The sequence below is a fragment of the Prionailurus bengalensis genome, chromosome A1, assembly GCF_016509475.1.
Source record: "Prionailurus bengalensis isolate Pbe53 chromosome A1, Fcat_Pben_1.1_paternal_pri, whole genome shotgun sequence".
NCBI classification, from domain to species: Eukaryota; Metazoa; Chordata; class Mammalia; order Carnivora; family Felidae; genus Prionailurus; species Prionailurus bengalensis.
In genome coordinates, this window is record NC_057343.1 from 220,613,763 (window position 1) to 220,629,518 (window position 15,756).

At 33.6% G+C, this 15,756-nt stretch overlaps 1 non-coding gene and 1 pseudogene across 1 annotated transcript; one reads left to right on the forward strand and one right to left on the reverse strand.

Annotated features, from left to right (window-relative positions):
- Positions 1 to 328: 328 nt before the first annotated feature.
- On the reverse strand, positions 329 to 1,618 carry LOC122479401 (annotated as a pseudogene).
- Positions 1,619 to 5,242: 3,624 nt separating this feature from the next.
- Positions 5,243 to 5,406, forward strand: LOC122496738. The gene has a single exon (XR_006300920.1). It is a non-coding gene; the product is annotated as a U1 spliceosomal RNA (small nuclear RNA).
- The last annotated feature ends 10,350 nt before the right edge of the window (positions 5,407 to 15,756 follow it).

A 15,756-nucleotide genomic window follows, 5' to 3' on the forward strand; every position in this document is an offset into this window, starting at 1 on the left:
ATTAATAGTCACAGATTGAAATAAAACATTTGATAAAGAAATTATTTCTTGTTTTTTGTTTGTTTATTTGTTTTTGTTTTTATTTTTTTGAAAAGGAGCTCGCCTTATTTGGGGGAGAGTACCGCACGTGACCAACAGATGAAGGCAGCCCAGCGGGCACCCTGCACATCACACTCAAAAAGGGACACAGGAGGTTTCACTAAGAAAGATCAACTGGAACATGGGTTCCTCTGGGCAACTTTCCCAACCTCATACCTCTGAGGAGTCAGGACACTCCGACAGATAGAGCCCCTCAGGGATGCCGCCTTGTTTTTTGTTTTTGTTTTTGTTTTTTATAAAGAACATTTTCTTTAGATTTTTTTGGAGTCTTCATTTGTTGCTTTCATTCTATGTTCTCTCAAGGCCATCAGACCAACTTCTGTACAGATTGTCTGGATGTCGGCCCCAGAGAAGTCATCTTTAGCCATGATCAAGTCATCCAGTGTAACATCATTGGCCAAGGTCATCCTGCTTGTGTGCATCTGAAAGACGTGCTTCTTAGTCTTTTCATCGGGCAGGGGGAACATAATTTTCCTGTCAATGCAGCCTGGTCTGGTGAGTACTGAATCCAAAGTTACCATTTTGTTTGTGGCCATGATCACTTTCATGACACCCCTTGAATCAAATTCATCCAACTGGTTCAACAGTTCCAGCATTGTTCATTGAATTTCTCTCTCACCACTGGAATTTGAGACATAACTTTTTGTTCCAGTGGCATCAATTTCATCAATAAACACGATGGATGGTGCATATTCTTCTGCAACTCGAAACAATTCCTGAAGGAGGTTAGGCCCATCACCTAGATACTTCTGAATAAGTTCAGAACCAACCACTCAAAAAAGTGGCTGAGGTTTGGTTTGCTACTGCTTTGGCTAATAAGGTTTCACCTGTGCCAGGTGGCACAGAATGACCCCCTTTTGGGTACTTTATGCCCCTCTCTTCATAATATTCATGATGAGTTGGAGGAAGCTCCACAGATTCCTTAATTTCCTGGATTTGGTTGTCCAGCCCCCCAACAGCAGCATAAGTTTCCTGGCGGAGGTGCCTTTTTACCTTCATCACTGTGATCAAGGGTCTGTGTCATCCATGAGCACCTTTATGATGGCATATACCTTGTGGCTAAGCAAGACCGAGCAGCCTGGCTCCAGCAGATCCTTGTCTACAAAGTAAAGAAGGCTGACGTAGTGTTCTGAGCCCACAGATGTAGACACGATGGCATGATTGCCCTCAATGATCTCTTCCAACATTCCTACTGACATTGGGTTCCCTTCAGATCATCCACCTTTGATCTTTCCTCCTCTTGTTTTTCTTCTAAAAGTTTCATTTGTTCCCGATCTCTAATGAATTCTTCCTCCATGAGAAAATAGTCTTTTCAGTAACTTTAACTGGCATGGAGTGTGAGGTATCTCCGTGTTAGCTTGCTGACAGCATCTGATCTCCTTGTCTTCTTTTTCTTTTTCCCCACTCTAGTTGGCCCGGGAGGTTTGTATTTCTTTTCCTTGTCCTCTTCATCCTTCTTGCCACCTCCAGGGCCATGACCACCACTCTGACTTTGACCCATCTTGCTTCAGCCCCTCCAACCGCCACTACCAGAAGTGCTGATAATGAAATTATTTCTGAAATAGATAAAAAATTTCAAAGTTCAATAATAAGAAAGCAAACAATCCAATAAAAAGGAACTCAAAATACTTGAACTAAACTACAACAAAGTAGAATTATGGATAGAAAATAAGCACATCAAAAAAAAAAGTTCAACATCTTTAGGCTCTAGAGAAATGCCAATTAATACCAAAATGAAATGCTACTACACACCTGCCTACAGGAATGGATAAAATTGAGGCAAATAAATAAGCAAAACTGATCATACCAAGAATTGGTGAATATGTGGAGTGCAACTAGAAATCCTGTACATTGTGGAAGAACTGTAAAATTATATAATAATTCTGGAAAATAGTGTGGTCATTTCTTATAAATTTATATATGTGCTAACCATGTGAACTAAAGATCCCTCCCATGTATTTACTCCAGAGAAATAAAAACTTATATTTGCACATAGCCTTTATGCAAAGGTTTATCATAGCTCTATTCATAACCAGTAAAAAGTATAAACAACCCAAATGCCCCTCAATCAAGTAATGGACAAAATCTATTTATCCATGAAATGAAAGTAATAAAAAGAAATAAACTACAGACACATGCAACAAAAAGAATCAATCAAACAATTATGCTAAGAGAAAGTAGGGAAACTCAAAAGGCTGTGCAAGTATTCCTCATAACATATTAGCAAATCACATCCGCAATGTTTAAAAATAATTATATTCTGTGACTAACTGGGATATATTCCAGATATGCAAGTCTGGTAACTTATTTGAAAATCAGTCAATGTAATATACCACATCAATAGGCTAAGAAGAAAATCATATGCTCATATCAATGGATGCAGAAAAGGCGTTTAAAAATCAATACCCATGTATGATAAATACTCTCACACAAACTTGGAATAGAGGGGATCTTTCTCAACTTGATAAGGACACTTTCAACAAATCTACAAGAAACATCATGCTTGACATTAAAAGAGTGATTATTTTCCCTGTAAGTTTAGGGACAAAACAAAGATGTCCACTCTCATTCCATATAGTACTGGAAGTTGTTCCCATTTTAAAGAGTAAAAAAAATGGCAATAAAAATCATACACATTGAAAGGAAGAAATAAAACTCTCACTATTTGAAAATGGGATGATTATTTGTATTGAGGAAAAAAAAACCCTCAGAATTAATAAGTGAATTCAGCAAGATTGCAAATATAAGGTCAACATACAAAAAAATCACATTTGTACTAACAATAAATATATGGAGACCAAAAAGTAATACTCAGAAAAATGCTCCAGTAAAATACTTAGATGCAAATTTAACAAAATATGCTATAGGATCTATGTGCTAAAAATTACAAATTACTACTGAGATAAAGAATTCTTAATGGAGAGACATAGTGTGTTCAAAGATTTGAAGACAATGTAGAAAAGATGTCAACATTTAATGAAATCCCTATCAAAATCCAAGCAAGATTCAGACATAGAAAACATTATTCTACGTTTTATATGGAAAGTAAGAGACTTTAGAATAACTAAAACAACACTGAAAAATAAGAATAAAATGGGAGGGATCACTTTGCCTGAGGGTAATGCCAACCCTGTAGCTATAGTAATTAAGAGAATGTGGAGAAAGAGTAATTAAGAGAATTAAGAGATGAGTTCCTCCTCATCTGTGGGGGGATGTTCCAAGACCCCTGATGGATGCCTGAAACCACAGATATTACTGAAACCTGTATGTACTGTTTTTTCCAATACATATGTACTTATGATAATATTTAATTTAAAAATTAAGCAGAGTAAGTGGTTAACAACAATAACGAATAATAAAGTAGAACAATTTTAATAATATGCCATAATGAAAGTGACCATAGATCTTAGAGACTTCAGCATATGATTTTTTCTTTTCTTATAAAATTGAGAATTTCCACTTTTTAAATGTTTAAATAAACATTTTTAATACAAAAAGGTAATAATAACACACATACAACAAGAGAATGAATTAAAAATCAAACACCAAACAAAGAAAAACCCAAGCAGATAGTTTCATTGGCAAATTCCCCCAGATATATGAAGAATTAGCAACCATCTTTATCAAATTCTTCTGAGAAATAGAAGAAGAAGAAACATACTCCACTTATTCGGTGAGGTAAATGTCACTCTGATAGCAAAACCAGACAAAGAATTCACAAGTTAAAAAACCAAGACAGGGTGCCTGGGTGGCTCAGATGAACCCAACCCTTGGTTTGTGCTCAGGTCATGATCGTGGGATCAAACCCAACATTGGACCCTGCGTTGAGTGTGGAGACTGCTTAAGATTCTCTCTCTCTCTCTCTCTCTCTCTCTCTCTCTCTCTCTCTCTCTCTCCTTCTGCCCCTGTCTCCTACACTCTCTCTCTCTCTCTCTCAAGTAAATACGATGAAAATAAAACAAATATCCCATATAGATAAAGATTTAAAACTCCTCCACAAATTATGTATGCAACAGCATATCAGAAGGATTATATGTCATGTATTTAACATCAGTCTTTTAACAATTATTCCAAAAACTAGAAGAGTAAGGAAAATTTCTCAATTCATTCTATGAGGATAGTATTATGCTATTATGAAGCCAGAGAAAGGCATCATAGAGAAGAAAACTAAAGGTTAATATCTCTTAAGGAGATAGACACAATAATTCTCAGTAAGATACTAGAAAACAAATCTAGTGGTATATTAAAAGATTTTTACACTGACTATGGAACTGACTTAGGAGTGCAGAGTTGAGTCAACATAAAATAACCATTCAATGTAACAACACCATATTAATAGAACAAGAATATCATCATCAAAATAGACTCAGAAAAAGCATTTGACAAAACTCAGGGCCCTTTTCACTATAAAGCAATAAAAAATTTAGGAACAGATGAGATTTCCTCCAAACAAAGAGCAAGTACAAAAATCTCACTCCTAACATAATGTATAATGGTGAAAGAGTAAATGCTTTCCCACTAACATCTGAAACGACAAGAGTGTTCCCTGTCATCACTTCTATTTACATTGTACCGCAGGTGCTACAGGTCCTACAGAGGGCAGTTAGAGAAGGAAATGAAATAAAACACATGCGGATTTGAAAGGGAAAAAGAGGGGAGCCTGGGTGGCTCAGTCAGTTAAGTGTCAGGCTCTTGACTGCGGCTCACGTCATGATCTTTCAGTTTGTGGGTTTGAGTCCTGCATCAGGCTCTGTGCTGACAGCATGGAGCCTGCTTGGGATTCTTTCTCTCTTTCTCCCTCTCTCTGTCCCCCCCTGTCCATGTGCTATGTTTCTCTCTCTCTCTCTCAAAATAGATGAATAAACTTAAAAATTAAAAAAAAGAAAGGGTGGAGGAAACTGTCTCTATTTGCACATGACATGATATTATGTGAAAAAAAATCTTCAGGAACCCAGAATACCTATTAGGCTGATAAGTAATTTCAGCAAGTTTACAGGATATGAGACCAATATACAAAACTCAATCTCATTTCTGCCTGCTAGGAAAAAAATAACCAAAAATGAAAATAGGAAAATAATTCCATTTACAGTAGCATAACCCAGTCTAAATACTTGGAAATAAGTTTAAGAAAAGGAAGCACACAATACTTACCTGGCAGGGGAGATACCATGATCACGAAGGTGGTTTTCCCAGGGCGAGGCTTATCCATTGCACTCCGGATGTGCTGACCCCTGCGATTTCCCCAAATGTGGGAAACTCGACTGCATAATTTGTGGTAGTGGGGGACTGCGTTCGCGCTTTCCCCTGGCAAAGAAAAAAAAAAAAAGAAAAGGAAGCACAAGACTCGAACACTGAAAATTACAAAACGTTATCTAAAGATATTAAAGATACATGAAAAAAAATGGAAAGGTATTTTGAGTTCTTGGATAAGCACTAGTCTGTAAATGATCTATAGATTCAATGAAATACTATCAAAATTCCAGATGGCTTTTTGTAGAGTTTATAAACTGATCCTAAAATTAATATGCAAATTCAAGGAAACCCCAAGAGTCAAACAGTCATGACAACAGAGTAGGAAAACTCATGCTTTTTGATTAAAAAGGCTTACATTTCCTGCCTGAGTTTCCAGCCTACTGTCCTGCCCCCACCATCTCAGACTCATGACTGCTACTTCAACTCTTGCCTGAGTTTCCAGTTGGCTGGTCTGCCGTGTAGATTTCAAAGTCACCAGACTCCACAACTGTGTGAGCAGGATGGAAACTGGACAAGACATTTGTATTACAGTCTTCAAGCAGAATTCCTTCCTTTCAGGGAAACCCCAGTTTCTGCTTATGAGGCCTTCAAGTGATTGCATGAGACCCACTCACATTATCAAGGGTAATTTGTCATTGTTGTTGTTTTTAGCTTAAAATTAACTCTTTGTAGATGTTATTCACAAAATACTTTCACCACAACACCTAAGTATTGTTTGACCAAACTGACCACCATATTCTATACTTATAAGTATATGCTTACAAATTTACACATTGGTAAAAATGTGTTTTCCAAATTGATACCCCCATGGGAAGAAAAAATGTTTAAAGATCGCTGGGTTTTCCCATTAACACAAATAAACTGAGTTATTTTTTCTTTCTTTACCTTTGACTACTTTCTAATATCCAAATATGATTTGCTTTTTCCACAGTTTACAAGATGAATAGATGAAATAATTCAGGAGGAAGGAAAGATCAAGAGAGGTGTTAACATTTTATCCAGTGTGACTATCTCTAGTTCGTTCTTTCTTTCTTTCTTTCTTTCTTTCTTTCTTTCTTTCTTTCTTTCTTTCTCTCTTTTTTTTATGGGGAGAGAGAATGAGAGAGAGAGAGAGAGAGAGAGAGAGAGAGAGAGAGGGAGAGAGAGAGAATCTTAAGCAGGCTCCAAGTTCAGGATGGAGCCCTATGCAGGGCTTTACTCCACGACCCTGGGATCATGACCTGAGCCAAAATCAAAAGTCAAATGCTCAACTGACTAAGCCACCCAGGCACTTCTTATAGCAGTTTGTAAAAAACAGTAATAATAGTACAGGGATGACTGGAAGCTAGGACAAAAAGAGTACATTTTGCTAAAATGGAAAAAAAAATTGATAGTAAACATATATTCCCATTAGCCCTAAGAAATAATTAAAAGGAATATTTTGAAGTCATAACAAAAAATGATAATTATAATAAAACTGCTTTATATTGTTAAAATTATTTGAATATTCTTGTATTCCTTTCAACAATGATTACTTCTTGTTGTTTCTCTCTAAAGTTTTATATATAAAGCTGCCCTTTGCATAAAAGTAATCTAAAACCATTGTTTCTATTAAATATATTGACTTCATATTTTCTCATATGTATGCAAATATATTGTTTACTTTTTGAGAAATAATAATTTTCCATTTGTTAATTATGCCTCTAAAAAAGAAAAATCTTAGAGCTGAAACAGGGCCATAATTTGAAGCTAAAATAAAATTATAAACTCCAAGAAGTATAATTTAAAAATTAGATTAATGTGTTCACCTGCAAGACCTTTTATTAATACCTAAGGAGACTGAGAAAAAAAAATCCCATGTGATTTAATTATGATTCAAATTTTTCTACTTACAGGATGTGGCTGTTCTTGTCTATGAGATCAATAATATATTAAAAATGTGTTCAATCCACATTCTGTAACTTAAATGGACCAAAATAAGAAACTGCTTGTTTGGCTAACCCAAAGTAACCTAATATATTCTCAATATCTAATGAAAATCAATTATTTACTACTTATTGCTCATCTAACTGGATTAGTTGAGTTAGTGGTTACCCTCATTGAATTGCTTTCAAATTGAACTGCTGTTCAAATACTAGAGCGGTCCTTGTTACCTGCTTTATTTAAATGTGGTGAAGCAGTGAGCTAACATAGAAGCAAAGACGTCAGAGATTTTTATGTGTAGTCATGACATACTAAACTGATAAGAGTAATCTTAAATTTTCCATTCTTAATTAGCTTTCTAGCACTTAATGCATGCAAACTTGATTATTTTGAAAACTTCTGGCAATATTTATAGTAAAATGGAATTACTATTTTAGGTACTAGGTTTACAAATATTGTGTAACCAGTAGAAGCAGGAAGAAGGAGTCTTGCAATGAGAACTTAGGTGACCGTGCACAAGTACTTATATCCTCTAGTTTCAGGGTCCATAGTGGTGAAAGAAACTGTTGAGTTTAATTAGCAATTCCTAAAATGTGATTCTATGGAGAAATTCAATATAACTTTAAGTGGCACATGGATGAAATTTAAAAATTGTTACATCTAAAAATGAAGTAGGGAATTCAAACTATTTTTTAATATTTCAACTACAACTACTGAACATAATCAATGAGTAAAAAGTATTTCATCCCTGGAATGGAACGCTCAATGTTGCTTTGCATATGTGGATATTTCATTATAGATAGAAAGAGAAAAATTAACCTGAACTATCTCTCAGTATAAAAAGTAATGACCATGACTGAAAAAAATATTGGTCTAAGCACAGTTGAAATGGCTAATGAATTTTCTCAGTAGGGACCTTACATTTTAAATATTTCTTCACATATACCACTTTATGGTATCCTAAACCAAATATTACTCATCATTTTCAAGGGATAGGAGAATTGATTTTTCTAAATAAGAGTGAATAGCAGTGACTAAAAAGATATATAGGAGAATCCATGTAAAAACATAAAGAAATAGCAAAACCCTAGAATTTTTATAGTGATTTAAACAATCATGTTCTCTATAACACAAAAATAAGACAAAATGCATGCTTGCAAACACTGAATCTTTAGAAAATATATAATATTCACTGCACATTTGGCAATATTTTATCTACTTTGCTCAGTTTGAGAATGGGTTACATTAGTAAATAGGGAATCATTTAATTCAGTACTCGTTTCTAAAATTCACTGAGTTTAAAATTTCTATTTCACTATTAATTGAAAGCTAAAGCTAAATGGGTATTTATTGCAAGAATTAATATAACATTAATATACATATATGTGTGTGTATGTATGTGTATATATATATACACACATATATGTGTATATATATGTATATATATACATGTATATATATGTATATATGTATATATATACATGTATATATATATAGAGAGAGAGAATATATATATATGTGTAATACATATATATATATATATATATATATATATATATATATATTCTAAGGTATCTGAGACTATTTTGCCTGAAAATTTCCTTGTAACGCATAGTCAGCAAACTCATAAAGAAGTCAGGTAGTAAATATTTTAAATTTTGTGGGCACTTGGTCTGTATGACAAATTCTTAAGTCTGTCACTGTAATATGAAAACAGCCATAAAATCTACATAAAGAATGGGGGGGGATTTTTTCCAATAAAACTTTATTTACAAAAACAGGCAACAGGCCACATTTGGACCTCTGGACAGATTTGGTCCATGGGTGGTATCTTACTGATCCATTTTAATGCAACAGGACATGCAGTATTAAAAATTATTTCTATGAAAACTCTTAGCTATTCCCTACACAAAATCAACTGTAAGTCAGTAAGTATCAATATATTATTGTCCTCATTTTATACAGTCTTTGTGTAATTATGTCCATACTAATCTCTATAAAGTGCAACACATTCTAATTAAGTTTGGTGAAAAAAAATCTGAATATTTTCAAACTTTTGGAAGTTTTATTTGGTTATTTAAACCTGAAGGGAGGGGGCGCCTGGGTGGCGCAGTCGGTTAAGCGTCCGACTTCAGCCAGGTCATGATCTCTCGGTCTGTGAGTTCGAGCCCTGCGTCAGGCTCTGGGCTGATGGCTCAGAGCCTGGAGCCTGCTTCTGATTCTGTGTCTCCCTCTCTCTCTGCCCCTCCCCCGTTCATGCTCTGTCTCTCTCTGTCCCAAAAATAAATAAACGTTGAAAAAAAAATTAAAAAAAAAATAAATAAACCTGAAGGGAGAATAGAGAAAGATAATTGCAACTAACAAACATGTAAATGCAGATAATATGGGTTAATACTAGTTACAGACCACTCAGTAGCATTTAAGTTTCTAGAACCTAGGTTTATTATTTTCAAGTGTAAAAGCAGTACCTCAGAATAATCTTTTATATTAGAAACCTGTTTTTGAAAAAGGTGAGCTGTAACCAATGTGGGCTTACGTATCAGCCTCCCATATAGACCATGAAAAGCTCTATTAGCACATTTCCTAATTATTCATTTTCTTATTGAAAAATCACAATAAAATGAAGTCAAATCTAAATCTCTCTTAGTTTTTTTTTCTTTAACAGTATAAGGAATAGTAAATCAATTTATCCTACATGAAAATAGGAAAAAAAATTAGTTGGCTACATAATTAATTTGACCACTGGCTAATAGAGTGAAAACTCACACACAGTAAAAAAAAACAAAATAAAAATAAATATATATATAATTTATAATATATGTTATTTATAAATATATTTATATTTATGTTATATTTATATATTTATTTTTATATTTCACCTAAATACCTTAGGAGAATAAAGGCTAAAGATTGCAACCTATTGTAGCCAGAAATGTGCCTCAAAAGTGAGGGCATGTTCTGGAGGAATTTTGTAAAAGGTAAGGCTTATATATTTCTTTAAAAAATTTGTTTTTTATATAATTTAAAAATACTACAACTAACACAGTATCATAAGAGGGACTTCTTTGACCTACATTTACATATGTACTTTCATGACTTAGAGAACGACAAATACAAACGTATTTCATTTAGAATACTGAGTTTGAAACTGCTGGGAAGAAATGCTCACCACTGCAGGTAGATCTATTTGAGTTAAGTTGGAGGAATATGGAAACATGATTTGAACTAAAGGACAATGAAAGGATCTGTGGCCTGCCTTGGTGTCCTTGCAAAGGGGAAGTGTCAAGACCCAAAAATTCAACATAGGTTTCAAATTCAACTTGTTCACCAGCTATATATACTGCTAGGGATAAAAGGTGAGTAAGCCATTGACCATCCCCTTAAAGGTCTTAGTAAGGTAAGTTAATCATCACTGTCACATTACCATGAAGCAGAGCATGGGGGATGGGCCCAAAGACTTTGTTGTATAGATAGGGAAAAAATGCATTATGTCTATAATCAGGGTACTCACACAATAAATAATTTTTGAACTGAACTGAGATTCAGGTCCATTATTCAGTTTCACATAGTGACATCTAGAGTGCATTATGTATAGAAGTTTTATATAATGAGATAAGGAGGGGGGGAAACAAAACAAAAGAGAATATGTAAACCTGGAATCAAGAAACTTACCACCATGGGGGGAAAAAGGGCAAAACAAAACAAACCCTTTTTTAAGATATTAATTTTAGAGAATATAGGCTGGTTATTTAGTAGAATGTTCCTTATTCTGGCCTTTTTCTAATGAAGAAAACACAATTTATTTATCCAATCTATACAGCTGTTTGGATTCTTCCCAGTTTGACTATTATGAATGTTTAACAATATGCACATTCATGTACCTGACTTTCTGTTGTCCATATACCTATCAAATATGTACCTTGCAGTAAAAGTGTTGAGTCATTGACTATGCATTTGCATTTTGTTTGTTTGTTTGTTTGTTTGTTTGTTTGTAGAGTACATAATTTATTTAAGTTCCAGTTAGTTAATATACAGTGTAGTATTGGTTTCAGGAGTAGAACCCAGTGATTTATTACTTACATACAACACCTATTGCTCATCCCAAGTGCCTTCCTTAATGCCCATCACTCATTTAGCCAATCCCCTCCCACCTCCCCTCCAGCAACCCTCAGTTTGTTCTCTGTAAAAACAGACAGGGAGGCAAACCAACAGAGAGGGAGGTAAACCTTAATTTGACTTTATCTCATGTTTTCTCATCATTAGATCCTGGTAACCCATTTTGGCCAGAAAATAACAGAAATGCTGATGTGTCCTTCTCACTGAATTATATTAAGAGCCATTTGACATCTCATTATTAGTGACGATAACTCTTATCACTTGGTCAAGGCAGTGTCTGTTAAGATTTGCTGTTATAAAGTTGCCATTTTACTCTTTCCACAGGAAATAATTTAGGATTCTGTAAATATCTTCTTTTTCATCATACTTTTGACCAATAGCTTTAGCATCCATTGATGATTTTTGCCATTATGTTTTGTAACTATTGCATTTTCCAAATTGTGACTTTCCATTTCCATCTCTGTTTCTGCATTTTTAGGTTGAAATTTTGCTGTAAGGAGAAGCTTTCCCTTCTATGTCACTTATTTATTTATTAAATTGTGTGTGTATGTGTGTGTGTGTATATATATATATATATATATATATATATATATATATATATATGTATATATAAACAGTATGGGCTCATGGGTTCTTACTTCGTTAATGGGTTATAACATGTTACTGTCATTATTTGTGTGATGATCAAATAGTCCCCAGTTCAGCTACTTCAAGATGATTGCTGTTTTCATTTAACATAACTTTACCATTCTTTAGTCACTTCCTTATTGGCTTGCACTCCCAGAAAATGTCAAGATCATGAAAGACAAAAGCAGATTGAAGGGCCATTCCAGATTAAATTAAAAATTAATTATAACTGAATGCAGCATACACACACACACACACACACACACACACACATATACCTATATTAAATCCACAGACTGAATTTTCTTTTACTATAAAATAAACTAGTAAGCAGTTGGCAAAATTTGAATGTAGAAGAAATCATAACATTGTAACAGTATGTGTACCTGGCTTTGACCATTATAGCATACATATGTAACATATTCTTGCTTTTTGGAGATATACATATGGACACATTAAGAGGTAATGGAGCATCATGTCTAAACTTACTTTTAAGTATTTCAACATTTCAGAAAGAGACACATAGAAATTTTGTTTCTAATGTGGGAAACGTTTAACATTTAGTGATTCTGTGTGAAGGGCACATGGTGATACTTTGGATTAATCTGGAAATTTTATTTAAGTGTGAAATAATGTCAAAATAAAACACAATTTAAAAAAAAATACAAGTTCAGAGATCAGCCATGCTTCCATGTGCACAAGTATATATACATCCATATCCATATATGTTTACTCAGCACAAGAGGTTACAGTGCTTGGAGATCGAATGGTTTGTGTTAGATTATTACCTGGCAGAGCCAGGTATCCCCCTAGATACAAGAAATATGGTTTTTATTTATTTATTTATTTATTTACTCACTTACTTACTTACTTACTTACTAGTTTTGATTTACTCCAGGCTTTGGAAAGAAATGACATAACCTCTCAACTCCATTCCTGTTTAGAGAAAGATAAAAAAAAAAAAAAAAAGCTTTCTGAATGGTAGCAAAAATTTAATGTCTAGTCTAGAGCTATCATAGATAAATTAACAGCTTTCCAGCCCAAATTCTGTATAATACATTGAGAAAATTTTGTTACTTGTGAGCAGTATAAAGATTAGTGGTACAGATTTTTTTAATAATAAGACAATATTCCATAAGTTATATTGATATGAGCATGAATATTAAGTATAAAAGAACAGATTGAATTAAAATAAGATATATTTACTTTACCCTTAATTTTAAATGCTGAACTCAGTTATATTCCTAAGCTTTTTTTGTTTTCTGGAACTTAATTATATCTTTCAAAAGTTTATCTTTCCTAGACAAAATTTTGATCTGTGCTATTTACTAATGACTTTAGTACAGATATTTTGCTAAAAATATAGATTGCTTGGCAACAATCTTGTTTTATGATAACTACCAAAAATGACATTGTCTGATGTTTAAAATTAGTCCACCTTAAAAAAAAAAAAAAAGGCAGAAAGTTGAAAGCCAAAAAAAAAAAAAAGTGGGAAGTCAAACATTTAAGTAGATATGTAAGGTGAATCCCATTTAATCTCAATCGTAGAACCAGAGTTAAATTGTCTATTGTTAGGTTCCAAGGTCATTAAGAAAGATGTTTAATTTTAATCCTGTGTGTACATTTTACATTTTACCCAGAGACATCATCTGAACTATAAGAATTCATTCATTGCCCATGGTTAATATTCAAGAAATTTGCAAATCTTGTGAATTCGGATGTAAAATATTTTTGTGTGCATATGTGATTTATCATTTAATACACCCATGGGTAGAACTTCTATAGCTTTTATTAGATTCTCAAGTGGGGCTGTGGTGAAAAGGTTTATTATATGGCCAATTCATATTTTTATCACAATGGATTCCTCAGAGTGTTCTCTGAACTGTATCCTTTTAAAGTAGATTGTATAGTCTCATAACAATAAAGTAATTGAGATTGCTTTCTTTATCAAAAATTTAATAATCAGCAAAGCATGCATCTAACCATCAGATAGCATAAAGTTTAAGATGCACCAAAAATAAAAGCCTTTAAATTTTACAATTAGAAAATAGTGCTTCACGATCAATAAAATTAAAGCACACATGACCTTCTTTTTAACTACACTAGGGTCATAGAATAGTATAAAATGTGCCTGTAGCACATAAAAAAATAACTTGAGTGCTACATAAAATTGCCTGAAACATGTGCTAGTTCTGGCAACATATTGTTAGGCATCTCAATTCAGTAGGATAAGCACTAATATTGTAGGTATGAGCCCTTAGATAAACATTAAAAGGATTTTATGTTATAAATGGGGAAAAACATGACTTTCATATCTTATAAATCAAATCAGTAGCACAATGACAACAAGAAAAGGAAATGAAACTTGAGTTTCAACATAAGCAGGAGATTCTATACAATTACTTATGGAGAAGGGCTACAGCACACAGCTGATACCCAATAAGGTTTCAGAAAGATGCCTAAAATGCATGATCGCAAGAATAATTCTCAGACTAAGTTCTCCGAAGCAAGTTACTCATACAAAGAGAGACAACAACAAGAACAAAACAAACCAACAAACAAAATCCTTTTTTAAGACAAGAGCAAAGATTTGTAAGGGCTGGTGGTGACAGCTTCTGTGGACTCTCTTTTAATACAATAGAGAAGAATCAGGGACAGTTTGGGTACTGAAGAAATATACAAATTCTTGCAAGTCTGTTATTTATGGAGTCTCTAAATGAGGAACAACTCTGAGGTTGGCAAACTGTTGGCTTGTGGAAAATAAAGGGCTAAAATAAATCATTTAAACACAAGCATTTCTGCCTTGAACACTGGCTTCTCCATGCATTGATACATACATCCTGCTAATGGCAGGTCATAAAAGAGCTCATATCATTAAACAGTGTTTGGTACTCATTATGTGCAAACATTTGCACAAAACAGAAAAATAATCTATGAGAACACAAGAGAAAGGAAAAAGAAAACGAAAATAGCAGACAACTTTGACAAAATATTTTTAAAAAGGTTGCCAAGAGGACAAATGAGATATACAAAAGCTTAAGGGAGAACTGTCAAAGCATCTGAAGGAGAGGGTTGTGATTTAGCAGAACTCAAGATGAAATTACAAGAAGAAATTAAATGGTCACATTCTAAAATATGAATAACAAAAATAGTGCCAAAAACATTACAATCCCTGTAGCCATTCTAACATGTCTGAGGTGATAGTTCATTGTGGCTTTGATTTGCATTTCCCTGTTGATTAGCAATGTTGAGCATATTTTCATAGACTTGTAGGCCACTTCTATGTCTTCTTTAAAAAAATACCTTCAATTAATTTCTTATTTTTAATTGAATTGTTTTTTGCATTGAAGTTTGGGAGTTCTTTCTATATTTTGGAGATAAACCCCTTATCACATATAGGCTTTTCTAGCAGTTTCTCCCATTCCATAGATGGCCTTTTTACTTTCTGTTTTGTTTTTTGTTTTTTTGTTTTCTTCTGTGCAGAAGCTTCTTAGTTTAATGTTTTTGTTTTGTTGTTGTTGTTGTTGTTGTTGTTGTTGTTGTTTGCCTTTGCTATCTTTGTTGTTGGTGTATATCCAAGAAATCATTTCCTAGATCCCTGTCAAGAAACTTTTCCATTTTTGTTGGATTTCAATGGTTTCAGATCTGACATTTAAGTTTAATCCATTTTGAATTATTTTTTTGTGTGTGTAATATAGGATAAAGTACCAATTTAATTCTTTTGGATGTTGATATTCAGTTTTCCCTACATCATTTACT